A 15,215-nucleotide genomic window follows, 5' to 3' on the forward strand; every position below is an offset into this window, starting at 1 on the left:
CAAGTAATTAACGGCGGTTCCGTTTCTAATAAGCGAATAAGATACGGCCCTTTTTTACAAGATCAAAGGCTTCGACTTTGCATGAGATAGCAATATACTGAAACTTGGAATTTGATGTTTGCTTATAGATACGGGGCATATTAAACTTAAAAATTCTTTTCAAGAACTGAATTACACTAGGCTAAAGACAAAACTAACAATTTTAACAAAACTAACAAAACAGTACTTTAAACGTACTCCGATAGATGATGTCAACATTAAAGTTCAATAATTCACTAGTTTCCTCAGCAGTCAATCTACTGTCTCAAAATTAGGTCCCATTGAAGAGTTAAGTTGCATTAAAATCCTCGTTGTAAACCATCAAGAATCGACCCTGGTCAAAATTTAATTTCGGAATAGTATTTCATAAAAATTGTATACTTCAAGTTTACATATCTGTGCATATTAAAATAACATTTCAGTTTTGTAATAAGTGGTATCAATGATTATTAATCAAAGATACAAACGTCGAGTCAATATTGTATAGAGTTCCTAATAATATAATTATAATTCTACAAAGTTCCAACTATTTACTTAAGTAAACTATGATAAATAAAAGGAAATTAAAGTATTTCCGTTCATAAATGGGAAAGGAAACTGAAAATCCACCTTAATGAGGAAAAAATAAGAAAAGAAATGAAAGAGAGCAAACAATCTCGATGAACAATCCAATTAAAAGATCTCTAAAGAAGAAACGAGAGACAAGGTGATCGCGATCTCAAGACATTAACGCGACGGAATCGATCGATGCTGTGAAAGCGGTACTAGACGCGAGCTAATTAACACCGGGAACGGAATCAATCGAGCCAGATGTTTATCGAAATTTATCGGCGCGACACTGGCGAACCGGTGGGTAGGCGAGAGAGAAAGACAGTGGCGAGAGGCGATCGGTGTCGGGATAAAAGGTTTCGGGGCGGGTCGATTCACATTCAGCATTTGGCGCATGCTTCCACCCTCGAGTCGTATTTCAGGCCCGTGCAAACCCTATGAAAAGCCCCTCCTGCCGGCGTGATATCGATTGATTTACAGTCGAAAGGTGGCCATCGTTGATATCAAACCAGCCACGCCTACGTTTATACCGTGAACGCGATATGCGTGTGTTGCACGGTGAGTGGTGTCGGTTAACGCACTTTATACATCATTTAACCTCCGCTAGCGTTGTTCCAACCTCCCTTGTTACGTCTCTCCCACGAATCGTTCAAAAGATAGGTCGTAGACGATCCTTACAAGTATGAGAAACTCGCGACGTTTGTACGAATTTGTCCCTGAAAATTGAAAATTCATAGTAGAGTCAAAGCTTTTAAGTCAACTTACCGATGAAAAGTTGAAATCATGTTGAAGTTAGATAGCCATTGTTAGGGTCGGAAATAAGAAGATCGAAGATAGAGTTCGTCGACGTTGGAGAATAAATAATTTCATTGGTTTCTTCGTGTATTGGTGTGCCCATTTTTCTTTTTCGATAATGGAGCCCAAAGGTTGTCGGCCAAGGATCGTCCAGGATGTCCGAAGGATCAGCCTCGCTTTCGGGAACGTACCTGGTAAGTAATAGACGACGTTAACGTACCGATGCCGACGTCGTGATGACTAATAAGCGACAATTATTTCTTTTTACAAGAACTGATGGTCGGAGACGGACAGAAGTTGAGTACCTGAACCATCCCGTAATATTTCATCAGTTGAATTTAAACGATATCTCGTGAACATCAAACGTAGGCTCAACTCCATCGATTCTCATAAATTCGATTACTTACACGTACATTCTGAAACAAGGCATTGTAATTAAACTTGACAACCTTAAAGTGAGTGTAAATCATAATATGCAATAACAAATATTTCGTGCAGTATGTCCTTCGCATGCGACGTATACGTAAAAATAAATATTTGGCCCTGTTTGTAATGCGATACGTCACTTGTAAGTCATGGAAATATTCGATGCTCGGCGCCTAGTAACGCTTGACTCCAAAATATATTGTCGATTGCTCGGAATCGGGAAGAAAGGCCGGCAACCGATACGTCCCTGTCAGATTATAATCGCGCCACTTGACAGACTCGCGCTTCTGTCTGTCCGGCAGGCGTACATGGCCCAAGTCGAGACTACTTATGGGTGAAGCGAGCCGCGAAGCCACACAAACGGTTCTTGGTGGCTCCTTTGTCCCGGAATCTTTACAAATGAGATACAACCAGGGAGAAAAGTCAGAGGCACGTGAGGAGGCAGCAAACATTAACCCTGTGACCGACCCGTTCGACATTCCTGAGCAACCGTGTGCGCCTTCTGTAACGCGGCGGGGACAGGAACCAGCCTTGGGAGCTTCGAGCCTCGAAATTATGCATCCGTCTCGAGAACCGTCAGCATACCGTGATTCATTTCACGTTGACGTATACTCCGCCACTTTGGAATAGTCGATGAAACGAATAGGGATTAGATGTTGACCGTAGATGCTGGTGTTACCGATTGAAACGTCGATGATGCGCGTTAAACAGATGCGGCTGGAATAATCCCTGAATCGTTGGGAAACAAATGGTTTCCGTTTCACGGGAGTCGCACGATTTGATCCTCGTGAAAGACAATTCTGTTTCGTTGTTTCAACGTATGCGTGTTTCCCTTTTATGCATGCAACACGCTGCATATTACCTGGTTCGCTCGAACTGTTTAGAAAAAGAACCAGATGCAAATTCGTCGGAGATTACCGGTCAGTTTGGTTCGGCCTCTGTTTACATACGAGATCAGCCCAATAGAACGAGCCGATCAGGAGGCAGTGGTATCGGTTTATCTTGCGTCATAAATCGCAGGCAAATCGCGCGTGGGCCATGGGACTCAATAAAGTAATGCGGAAGGGAATTATTGAGCCTGTTAATCAGCCGTAAATAACGTCCTAGAATTCTCTAGTTGCGCGCCTCGGACACCAGATAAGCACCTAGAGAAACGGAAAAAAGTGAAAATGGTTTATAGATAAGGGGACGCGCGCTATCAATCGACGTTGCACTTACCGTGCTTGCATACCTCTCGACGCGTTCTTGGCGTACCATTGATATATTCGGACGGCAGCTCGCAGCTTTCGTCTGATCGTATCTTAATTGCATGATTTTTCACAAGATTGTAGGTATTTATTGGTTTATTCCGCTTTTCGTTTTTCTTCGTTATCCTCTTGTCTCTTTATCAGTGTATTATATTCACGATCATTTCTTTTGCTGTTATTTTGTGGAAGTTGCACATAAAAGATTGTGTCTAATCTCTAACTCCGTTTCGAAAATTTGTTTGTTTCTCTAAGTTCCCCAATTTTTTTCTATATATTCAAAAAGCTTAATCCTTCGATTTGTTCCATTATTGAAATCGCCACCCGATAGGGTGGTGCGGCGGGTCAGCTACGCAGGATTAAGAGAAGGATAATAATTCGTGGCGACCGTGAGAGATCGGTAGACCGAGATCTTCAAGGATGATCGTCGTTAGTGAACGGAGCATTAGTCGTACGGTAGCCGATGCCGATGGATACGCTCCGCCGTCAGTGGGGAGCCAACGTGGAAAGCAGCGTCGGGAGATCTGATGGTGACGGGTATTAAAATTAATGGTCAACCGTGCACGCTGACGTGTCACCTTATACCTCCATGCGTCATTTTGATTGACCAATAAATTATCTCGTGGAAGGTCTCGCGCGTGCTTGACCATCGCTGTTCTCGCGGTTCTTTGCTCATTCAAGTAAAAGTCTGACCGTTGTGTAATTTGTTGGTCGTTTCACGCGGTGAAACGAAGGCATACTTTTACGAGCTTGAGGAGTCGATAAGAATCTTCGTAGAAATTTCAAATAAACATCAAGGTATCTCTTAGTACATGAAAGATGTACATAGACATTTTACTGAAAATTTACTGAAAATCACGAAATTAAACCGAAGGGTGGATTACACAAACACATCAGTACTTGATTGTTATATGCACATCAGAACATAACTTAAAAGTAGAATTATGAATATTAAAGCTAGGTATGGTAGTAAGTTAGGGTTACTTGTGTCAATATCTTCAACATCTTAAAATTTAATTTTTAATTTTGCATGGAATAATCAAATGAAACGTGATTAATCTTGGATATAATAAGGAAAGAATGAGAAAATATCATACATGCTTATGCATGAGAAAATGATACAAATAACCCTATGGTAGCCCTATTTGAATTAACAAGGATATATCACGTCAGTTAAAAAGAGCCAAATAATGTGTTTTCAAATGTAAGTCGTACAAATTGTTGGTAAACAAAATAATTTGGCGAATTACTTAGCTTGACTCAAATATCTCTCCCTTATCCTATAGCAAGAGAATCAATGTGCAAGTTCAATAATAATCTCGTGGCGACACGACGGTTCATTCGTCGCATGTATCGAAACAAACGGACAGCAGTTTTGCTTGTGACAGAGTAACAATAACGAACTCTCTGTCTCGTGAATTTCCCCGAAACAGCTTGAAGCAGGCTTTAATGGCTTAATCCGCATGTTCCGGCAACTCGATGTGTGGGCCAGCGGGTCGATGGTCCCCTTTGAAATTTTCTTTTGCTGCTGGTCCCCATGGAAGGCGCGTTACCGGCCACCGATGGGACAAAACTCGAGAGCGCTGCCTTGTTTTTAGTCGCACCACAGGCCAAATGACCGGGACGCGGCACTCTCATGCATGAATGCAACGTCAGCTGCCATCCCGGGATATAGCGAACTCTTCATTAACCGTGCAAGGGGTTACGGAGAACGAAACGTCGTCTTCGCTCGTGAAATGGTTCCCTGATCCTTAATATTGCTACTACGTCTGCCGCCAGTAAATCTGAATTTTAATTGGACCGCGATAACATATGGGTGATGAAAGCCATGATGTATCCGAGAGTAATAAGAAAGGTTGTCATCTTCTGTATAAATCTGTAGTTGTACGTTTTTATCGTCATTTGAACTTCAATGTTCAACCTGAAAAAAAGAAATTCAAATGAAAATATGAACAATTTAACGATTTCTTAAGACGAACACTTACAGTAAGTGATATCACATAACATATTTCACAAACATATTTACGAACAGTATGCAAAAAAGATGACAAATAGACAACGAACTGTTCATATATTGTTTGCGAGTATTCAAATTCAAGTGAAAAAGTATTAAGGTGACAGCACTAAGAGACACACTTTCGTATTACGTCTACAGATTTCCTCTTATGAAATCGGGTCCAATCTATTCTAAACCATCGTTACTATCGATCGACACGATGCTCAGTGTGAATAGAGAAAGATACTGGTAAGACGATTCCGGACTGTCGACGATCCAATCCCCGATTCGGTGACTTTAACGAAAATTAAGTGAGATAGGTCCAGACGGGCCAATGCTTTTTGACAGCGGTCAAACTCTCTGCGGGGATCATAGGATCGGTCGACCGGTATTTAGTTTCCTAGTGTCATGTCCACCTTTACGCATCCGCGCCTCTCGACAAGTCCGAACTCCAAACATGTCTGGCCGTGGATACTCTCGCGCGTCACAGCTCTATTCGACAATCAGAACCAGTTTTAAAACCTAAGCCACGCCAACTTTTATGGATTATAGAGAGGTCGACCAGGGAAATTATAAGGAGCTGTCTTGTTTTCCAGTTAGTTCCAATTCTTCCTTAGTTCCAATAGTTCCAATTCTGAAATAGTTTCGTTTTCATTAGCTTGTTTAATTTCATTAGTTTGCAGATAAATTGGAGTACAGTTACTTTGCAGCTGCACTAATCAAAAAATCAATTTGAAATCCAGTTCTATTTGAATTCGTCGAAGTCAAATTGTAACTGGAATTTATATAAAAAAGATTCATTAATTCCCCGCCCCCCATTACCTATTTCATTAATTCATTTAAATAAATATCGATAAGATAAATGAAGTTCTACTGTATTCCAATCTTTAATAATAGACAATTTAAAATATCTAAGAGAAGATCCTCTTAAGGTGTATGCAAAAGTTTTCTTCGGGTTGCACGGAGCAAGTTCGCCGTTCTAATGAACCGCAGTTTCGGTCTGTTATTCGTGATCTCGATAGAAATCTGGACGGTTGTGCAAAAATTCGTGTTAGATCGAGGAACGACGAGAAACGAGAAGGAATTCCCGAATCCGTGGTAGCCTATAGGTGGATGAGTCACCACCTTCGGGATCGAGCGTAGAAGGTAAAGAGCCGCGGCGAGCAAGAGAGGAGAAACGAGAGAAAAACGAACATGAGAGGAGCTGAAGAGAACCTTCAAGTGGTGGGGACATCGTGGTAGAGTGGTGGTACCGGTTGGAAAGAGTGGAAAGGGAGAGGTGGGATTCGAACCCCGGGACCACACACGACGCTCCACGCGTCTGCGACTCGGTTACATTGCTTAATTGTAAACGGCCCAGTGGTTCTCAAGTTCTTCTCTCAGTTTATACATTTTAACTCTTCTCAAGTTATTTTAAGATAGAAATTCTAATTTCTTTGCGATTAGTACGTTCGTTGCTACATGCACTGCTCTTCAAACACTGTCTAATTGGACAGCAATTTCTATATCGTTACCGTTACAATTTCTGCGAAATAAATTCAAGAAATAGAATAGAAATTCTAATTCCTTTACTGCGTACTAAATGTTCCGTTCTTTACAACATTAATTAGTTTTGGAACAATTTTTATATCATTATCAATAAAATTTTAACGTCGAAGAATTATAATAAAGTACCAAAAAAGTTATGTTTTTGTTCATTTTGAAACTAAAGAACCAACGATTATGTCTGTAATAAAATACTAGAAATTACAAGATAGAAGGTAAACCCCCTTAATGAATACAAATTAACGAGGAAATTTCAATTCATTCAAGAAAAGAAGAAGTCATCAGTAAATGGCCATTCGTAGCATTTGTTAATCAGAGTTGTAGCAGGTGTTTATGAAGATTTTAATCATATTCGATGGAGAAGAATTCGAGGAGGGCTCGCGTCAGAAGTATTCGGGCAATGATAACGAACAAGAGTTCAGAAGCCTGATTTCTTATCTGCAACATCGTTAATGCCATCGATTGTTCCCTTGCGGCGCGGCGGTTCCAACTAATTAAAACCAGAGTCTCATCGAGTCTTCTTCGTTCTCCTCTTTTACCTCGTGGCTTCCGCCGGTCGAGTTGTGACCTCTCCCTTTCCTCTACTTTTCGGCATTCCTCAAACATTATTCCATCCTTCTTTCTTGGATGTCTAGTGTCCGCTTAATAGGCTTACATAACGTTACTAAAAAAGGCCTCGGCAAAATTCATTTTACTTTAATGCGTGCACGGAATAACGTATCTATTTACTTAAATCCCACTTGGGATATGCATGATTCGTTTAAACGATTTAATTGCTGAATAGTCCTTAACCCATAGAGGCTATCGTCGATAATAATTACGGTAATTTTATCGTAAGCAAAATTTCAGTCCGTACATACCTTTTTATTTTACAAATCGATGAAATCAAACTAATACAATTGTATTATTATCCAGTATTAGATGAAAAGTAGGAAAATTATTGCATGCAACAATTACAAGTAGCATTCCGATTATACGCTTATAGGACGATAATATTAAACTAAAATTTACATGGCGTAAAATTTAAGGATTTGTTTTATGGTCCTTTAAAAATAATGCAAAAATATAATATATAATCTTTGATACATACGTAGAACGTTTTTGTAAACGTGGAAGAAAGGACAGGCAACAGAAGATTTCTTCAAATCCCCTTCAAAGTCCCTTGAGGAACCTCTGAAATCCCATCAGCGATGCTGTCAAAGATTCCCAAGTGATTTTCGACTTCTTTTGTTAAATCTTGCCTGAAACATTTCGAATAATACCATTAGATATGATATTTTATTCGATTCTTAAAATCGAAGTCAAATCATATCCTTGTGTTGTAATATAAACGTCGTTATAGCATCGACAACTACATCAACGTTTCATTTATAACAATATTTTACAAAATTACATGTGTGATAAATGTGATCAACTATATAGCATTCACATTTGAGACGAAATTTAAATATATTTTGCAATTTACTGTTGTTTATGTTATCTTGTCATAATAAATTAATTTATAGAAATAAATCATTTATCTCTTGAGAATTGAATATTTATATTGGATAGTGAAATTGAGAAATTAATAAAAAATGAAGTTGATGAGTGTGGCGTCTAAGAGACACATTCACGGCGATATTCTTATTAATGGTTATGTGTATTAGTCGATGTAAGAAGAAATAGCAAACTATTATTATTATTAAGTTGCTAGTCGTTATTGGTTATATGTCTTATCTGATATAGAAAGAAATTATGAAGTAAAATGAGTCACATACTTGTTGTTTGTATGTTTAGATCTCCAATCAATTGGTTATGTCGATTTCGCTAGCGTCGTGAATTCTGTGTTGTTGACCAACCGACATGATTCTCCGCAGCGTAGTAAATTTTCCTCGACTGCCGCCGCCTCGAGCATCAAAAATAACTCCAACAAATTTCTGAAATCACCTGCGACAAATAATAATTAAACTGTCAGACTCTTAAATAATTTTGAGCAATTAAGAAATTTACGCACACTCTCGACGTTTACCACCTGACAGACGTTCTGCGCATCCTTCTGCGCATCCTTCTGCGCAATTAACGTTCCAAAACGCGTCCTCAATCAAATTACTTAGACTTTTGCCTGAAATACAGTGTACTTGTGTATCAATGTGTTTGTTACGTGAAGTCAACAATAGTGGACTCGCGAGATGACGATACCCAATCAAACGAAAAAGTATAACACGATACACCATATTAAAGTTTACTCTCATCTCGCAGTAATATCATTACAATCTGCATCGTTTATTACCCGTTAATATAAAATATGGTCTACTAGTAAGTATATAATATTGTAGTAGATACTTCTTAACGATTCATATATCAATATGTTTATTTTCATGAAGTGATATCAAACACGTGAACACTAACGAAAGATATAACGCTATAGATCGCGTAAGCATCTTCGATATTCATTTTTACAATTGTCATTGTCTCGGTTTACGTGAAGACAATGCTATCGATCTCGTGAAGTAACCCGGTTAATAGTGAAAAATATAATACAATAGATCGCGTTAACATCTTCGATATTTATTGTTGTAACTGTCAGTATGTTCTTTTACGTAAAGTGACAATACCGGGAAAATAATATAACACGATAAAGTGCATTAACATCTTCGATATTCACTTTGCAACTCTCGCGATAATATCGTTGCGATTCGACCAATAGTGATTCGCATCGTCCGTCATATGTACGTCACAAGATACGGTCTGCTCATATATTAGTGTGTTCGTTCCTTCAGTAATATCGAAGTGAATAATATCAATAATAACCTGTGAACTGATAATACGTTAAACGAAAAGTATAACACACTAGATCGGATTAGCATCTTCAATATTCTCAATACCCTTTCTTCAATATTTTACAATATATCTTCTATGTATTTACTGTATTATTCTTTTCGATCTCATGACAATATCGATGCGATTCGACTAATCGTGACTGACACGATTATCATACGTCGATAACAACGTCACACAGTGCATACAATGCGGCGTTGCGATCAATTAAAGTAGCACCAAAAAGAAAACGCGCGTAATGAGCGAATTCGATGAAAGTGCAAAGTTGTGTCATTAAATCGAGGAGAACTATGCCTTGGAGATTAACGCTAGCCATGGATTATGGATTCGTCACGCAGTCAACGGTGAGTGCTCTTTTACAACCTCCTGTTTATTGTTTACAATTTTCTTGACAGTCCGCGAGATAAATGTCCGCCAAAGGGGCCAGGAAACCAACGCAGTAAATATGGCGTGCGTGCATTTTCACGTGCTTTCGGTACAGTTATAGCAACGTTTCGCTTTCGTTCTTAATTTACGGTTTACGATCGTTTACGATATAGTGCATCGAAAAAATGTTCGCTGTTTGAACTTTTGAGTAGATGATAATTCTTTTTGACGTTTTGAAGACAAGAAAATGACGCTATCGTTTTTTCAAAGTAAGGAATGTATATAATATAACATATATAAGACATATTGAACGTGTAGATCCTTCTCCTTTCACTGCAACATATTCAAAGAAATTTCTGTCATCTTGTCCTTCAATTCGTTTTTTTTATGAAAAAAGTTCTTAGTCACGACTCGGGCCACTTTCTAGGTTTGTCTCTGACCCTACAAATTATAGCTGTCCATTTATCGACACCTACACGTTCGTGTATTCAGTTTGTCTAGACGCGAACAAAATTTTGAAGCGGTCCGCCATTTTTGATAAAATGGAGCATTGTAGGGCTTGTATCAAAGAGTACAAAAGACTCACTAGTACTTTTTAACAACCAATTCCACTAGAAACAACTACACACATATTTAAAATAGAAAGTATTACTAAAATAAGATAGTTAATGCTTCCACAGCTTTAACCCATAGACAAGATAATAAATTCACCAGTACCTGTTAGAAATGGACTTCCACTAAAAAAGCATTTAAACAATATACTTGTCTCCAATTGAGCCATATTATCAGAATAAAATTCTTAATGTTCCCAGAATTTCAGCTTTTCAAAAATATAAGAAATTTACCAGTATTGTTAACGATAAATGTCTACTATGAATAAATGAGTAATATTATTTGACTCGAAATGAATCATATTACTGAATCAAGATTCTTAATGTACTCACAGTTTCTATCCTTTAAAAAAGTAACAAATTTACCAGTATTTCTGAAGAATCGAGTTTCGGTAAAAAAAAAGAACCAGTTATAAAATATACTTGACTTCAATTGAACCATTCTACTAAAACAGAATTCTCAACGTATTTACAGTCTCAATCTTCACATTTAAACAATTTATACTACCTTGACACGATTAGTCATTAACCTAATTAGTATCATTCAAAGCTCCAAGTCATCAGAATCAAAATACTGTATGTATCTATATTTCAAAGAATCTAAACTAACCGTAACAAGAGCAGGCCAACTACGAAGGCGAGTAGTGAAACGAGAGACGTAAGCGCCGGCGCCCTGACCGTCAGGTTTCGTCGACGCAGATTCGTCGTTAGGATCGACGGGCGTATCGAAGCCGGCGCGGCGCGGCGCGGTCTGATATCAGCCACGGCGAATGTCTTCGGGGTGGCTAGTAAGTCGCGTGTGACGGGAGGGCCACCCATGTAGCTGTTGTTCGCTCGCATCTATCATGGAGCCACCTTCTTTTCTCGGCAGCTTAAGCCCCAATAAAAGCCCCCGGTTCGGCCTGTGTCTCCGGATCGAGCAAAAAATCGACCATTATCTCGCGAGTTTCTCGACCGGAGCCACCGATGGATCCGAGTTACTCGGCGACCTATCCGTTTCGATTCACCCATCGTGATTCACTTCTCCTAATATCATTCGGCCCGACGATTTTTCTTCCTAGCGTTTATCGTGCTTTCCGTTCTTCCGCGTCCCACATTCTTGTTAAATTCCAACATCGTACAGCCAGAAACGGACCTCATTTAATCCTAACCAGTGATACGTACATTTTATGGCTTGTGATTTAATGTCTGATGAAGTATCAGGCGCTTATTTAGTAAGACAGTATGGGACGTAATCATTCCCAGTTTTAGCATGATGGAACAAGACGCTCGTTTAATGGACGTACTAATAGAGCAAAAGATAATTGTTTACCGAGTAACCAAAGACGAAGAAAAAAACACACACGCATATACTGGTCCTTGGAGAGTTAATCGTCCAAGCACAGAAGATTCGTAATTACCTGCGATACGTTTGGACTCAAGGCTGAGTTACATACGGTTTCGTACGATTCTCAATTACCTTTGAAACTCGCGATCCCTCTTCAGATGGCGGATTAACGATGCACGCTAATCGCAAGCAGGTGTTTCCATCGTGGATACTTAGAAGTCTTGTGCATACCGTGGATCTCTTCGAAAAAGGAATCGTCGTACTTTTTGCTCTCGGTGGTGATCGTTACACTAGCGATATCGTTTCCGTTGGTGTCGAGATCGAACGGTAGCATCGGGGTTAATTAGCGCGGTTCGCGATACACATGCACGCGATCGTGTATATACAGACACATTCGAGTGAAGGAGAACGCTCGTTAACCCAGATTTTCGCGATATACTATATATAGAGTGTCCCTGTGAAATGATTATTTCGATCGGGAATTGCGACTTCACGCTTCGATTTCGCACCGACCGCGACGCCGACTTTCATCCAGCCGCCTTCTTTTCATGGCGACCACTGGCTCGTGGTGTTTCTTGCTTTTGGAGTTGGAATAGCTCGAAGTTCATCACTTTTATGGTTATTTTAGAATGTTTTGTCGATGTTCGAGGCAATCGTGCGATAAAATTCTTCGCTCCAGTTGCCACTGTATACGAGCCGTGTTAGCGCTTCACATCAACAGAGATTGAGTTATAAAACACAAGAAAAGGACAGATAATACTGCATGATTCATGATTCATCTTAATTTTGTATCAATAACCGTTGACAAAAGTTCCTCACAGACAAAATTATCTTTTCAGAAGAGAAGCTATTCACAATATACCTACAACCTCGAATTAACTAAATGAAGAATGCTTCCCACAATCGTACAGATCTAAACCCAACAAACTGCCCACATTCATTTTCTCCGCAACCATTCTCTAATCAACAATCGCAACAACGTGTTCCGCAAGTTACATTCAAGGTTACCGAACGCATCCTTTGAACACCCAAGTCGGTTTCTCGGGGATCGTCGATCGCAATCTATCGATACCCGTAATCGATTCCATAGTATCTGGAGCCTAGTGTGCGCCGGATCGTCCTATCGTCCGTTCCTCCGTTCATCGCTTAATTATTACGGGCGTGCACATAGTATACGGCTGCGATAGCGCATAACCGGCGATTTGCGCCGCCGGAATTTATCACCTCCGTAATTGGCAATCGTTTATCCGCACAGAACCAGTACCACCGGCGTCGGTATCCGCGGATTATCATCGAACACCGCGCACGTCCGACCCGGGCCGCCCGCCCTCTCCGAGTACCTCCAATTCGGATCGTTAATTCGCCAGGCATTTACATTTTCAATTACCCTTCTTCTCCTATGTGCCGAGCCGCGGCACGAAACACACGGGTCGGCTGCTCGCTTGCGAGATCCATTCCGTCGAAAATGATTACCGCCCTCTTCGACCATCTTTTTAACCCTTAACACTTTGACTGCCACGTTGGTCGTATATGACCAGCCACGGTTTCCCCTGTGACGTCACGGTGGTCATTGGTGATCGGAGCGCTTGAACTTCTTACAATTGTAAAAATTGTATGAAAATTGACAGTTAGGGAATTTTCAATATAACCGATAAATAGAAGATACTTTGAAATAAAAAGTGACCCATTGGACAATTAAACGTTTTTATTAGAATATCAATAAAAGAGAAATGAGGACCTTGCATCTAACGGTGCACTGTGTTAAAACACTTTAAACATAAATGTGGCTCATTAATACAATCTGAACAATAGGTGGTCACCTTTTTGGTCCGATTCTTAGCTATTTTTGATCCTGACTATTTAACATTTTTTTTATAGCACTCTGCAAAATTTTCGTGCCAGGTACGCTTGCTCTTCTTTCTTCTGCATTTCGTGTCGCAATCTTTGTCGAACAAGTATATTTGACGGCTCTGGTGAATGGTACTGTGTAAGGTGCATTGCGAGTGCCATTCTAAACTCTGATACCTTGATTTCTGTGTTTGTTGCTTGTTTATAGAGTATCATCGCGTTTGAAATTGATGTATTTAACAATAACTCTAAAGCTAATTTGATATACCACTTGAGGGTTCTTCTATGTGGCGTAGAATATGCTATCATTCGATCCGATGAATCTACAGCACATTTTCCTCTGTTGTGATCTACCACTACCATTGGTTTATCACAAACATAACTTTTTTTCGGACCTCTACCATCTCAGCCGAATGTTTCGTCGAAATCATAAAAATGTCACGCTTGTCTCTCCGCCTTACTATTATATGTAGAATGAGCAAATACCGTTTACTAATATCCTCTACACGTTTCAACAATATATTCTGGACGTTTCGCTTACGGCGAAATAACGAGTGCGAATGGTTTGTTGAAATAAACGAAGCCTTGTTATAATATGTCGCTATCAACTGTTACCAAGGCACCACGGTGGTCACCCGTGACCACCAATAAGATACACGGTTCATTGGGAAAGAATGTTGTCTTACATCATCAATTTATTATTATTTTGTCATTATATGCTTTGAATAATAAAAATACTCTCGTGGCGTCCTGAGCGAAACATGTGATTTCGGCGTGGCAGTCAAAGCGTGTTAACGCTCCAAGTGTGTCTCTCAAGCACCACCAATGTAATATTACTTCTGAGACGAATAAAGATTGTTTCGGATAACTATAATATTATTATTTATACGTCATTGTAGCATTTACAATCTGACACTTAAAAATTTGCACGTCGAAGTATGATGAGAATAAGTTGGAGTTGCCAGTCGATATTCACAATTAAAAATCGCAGTGTTAAGGGTTAACTTACCCGCTACGAAAAAGGGGTGAAAATCTGGTGCGATATGTTTTAAATAGGATAAATATATCTTAAATGGTTGAATACGATTTCATTGGCAATAAGACATTTTACTTTTTAGAAGATCAACAGTTTCGCATTTATGAACAAGATGTTTGAGTCATACAGTTAATCTATTCGCTATGAAAAAAGGGATGAAAGCTTGTCATATACTTTAAACATGAATGTATGGGATTTTTTATTAGGCAAAAAAAATTTAGTTTCTTATGGCGTTAACATTTTGGTACTTGTGGATGAGATATTTGAGTCATGTAGAAATTCATCAGCTCAGTTACGATAAATTATAATAATATTAATCAACTTTATAGATAATTTAGTTGATCGCTATGAACAGAATATCTCACGTGTTCTCAGTTAATCTTTTCAATGTGGTGTCCGAGAGTTTAACATTAAAAGCAGAGCTATTTAAAGGAGAATATTGAAGTGATTTGATTCAATTGACTAGGATTGAACGGTAGAGTGATCAAGTGGAAATGAATCTCATCGCAAAGATGAAACTTCATCTCGATAAAGCATAAAGACCTAAAACTTGCACGATATTGGATTCCTAGAAAACTGAATTAGGTTCCTCGATAGTCAAATGCAGATCCTGTGA

At 39.2% G+C, this 15,215-nt stretch overlaps 1 long non-coding RNA gene across 3 annotated transcripts; it reads right to left on the reverse strand.

Moving 5' to 3' along the window:
• Window positions 1-203: 203 nt before the first annotated feature.
• On the reverse strand, window positions 204-8,683 carry LOC117215882. Of its 3 annotated transcripts, XR_004489228.1 has the most exons (7): window positions 8,588-8,683; window positions 8,352-8,520; window positions 7,685-7,835; window positions 7,134-7,258; window positions 3,028-4,974; window positions 1,689-2,954; window positions 204-1,574 (listed from the first exon to the last, which is right to left on the reverse strand). It is a non-coding gene; the product is annotated as an uncharacterized LOC117215882 (long non-coding RNA). The 3 variants fall into 3 exon arrangements; XR_004489227.1 differs by lacking the exon at window positions 7,134-7,258; XR_004489229.1 differs by lacking the exon at window positions 7,134-7,258 and having other exon boundaries at window positions 1,652-2,954.
• Window positions 8,684-15,215: the final 6,532 nt, after the last annotated feature.

Source organism: Bombus bifarius, unplaced genomic scaffold (genome assembly GCF_011952205.1).
Source record: "Bombus bifarius isolate JDL3187 unplaced genomic scaffold, Bbif_JDL3187 scf7180000009832, whole genome shotgun sequence".
NCBI lineage: Eukaryota > Metazoa > Arthropoda > Insecta > Hymenoptera > Apidae > Bombus > Bombus bifarius.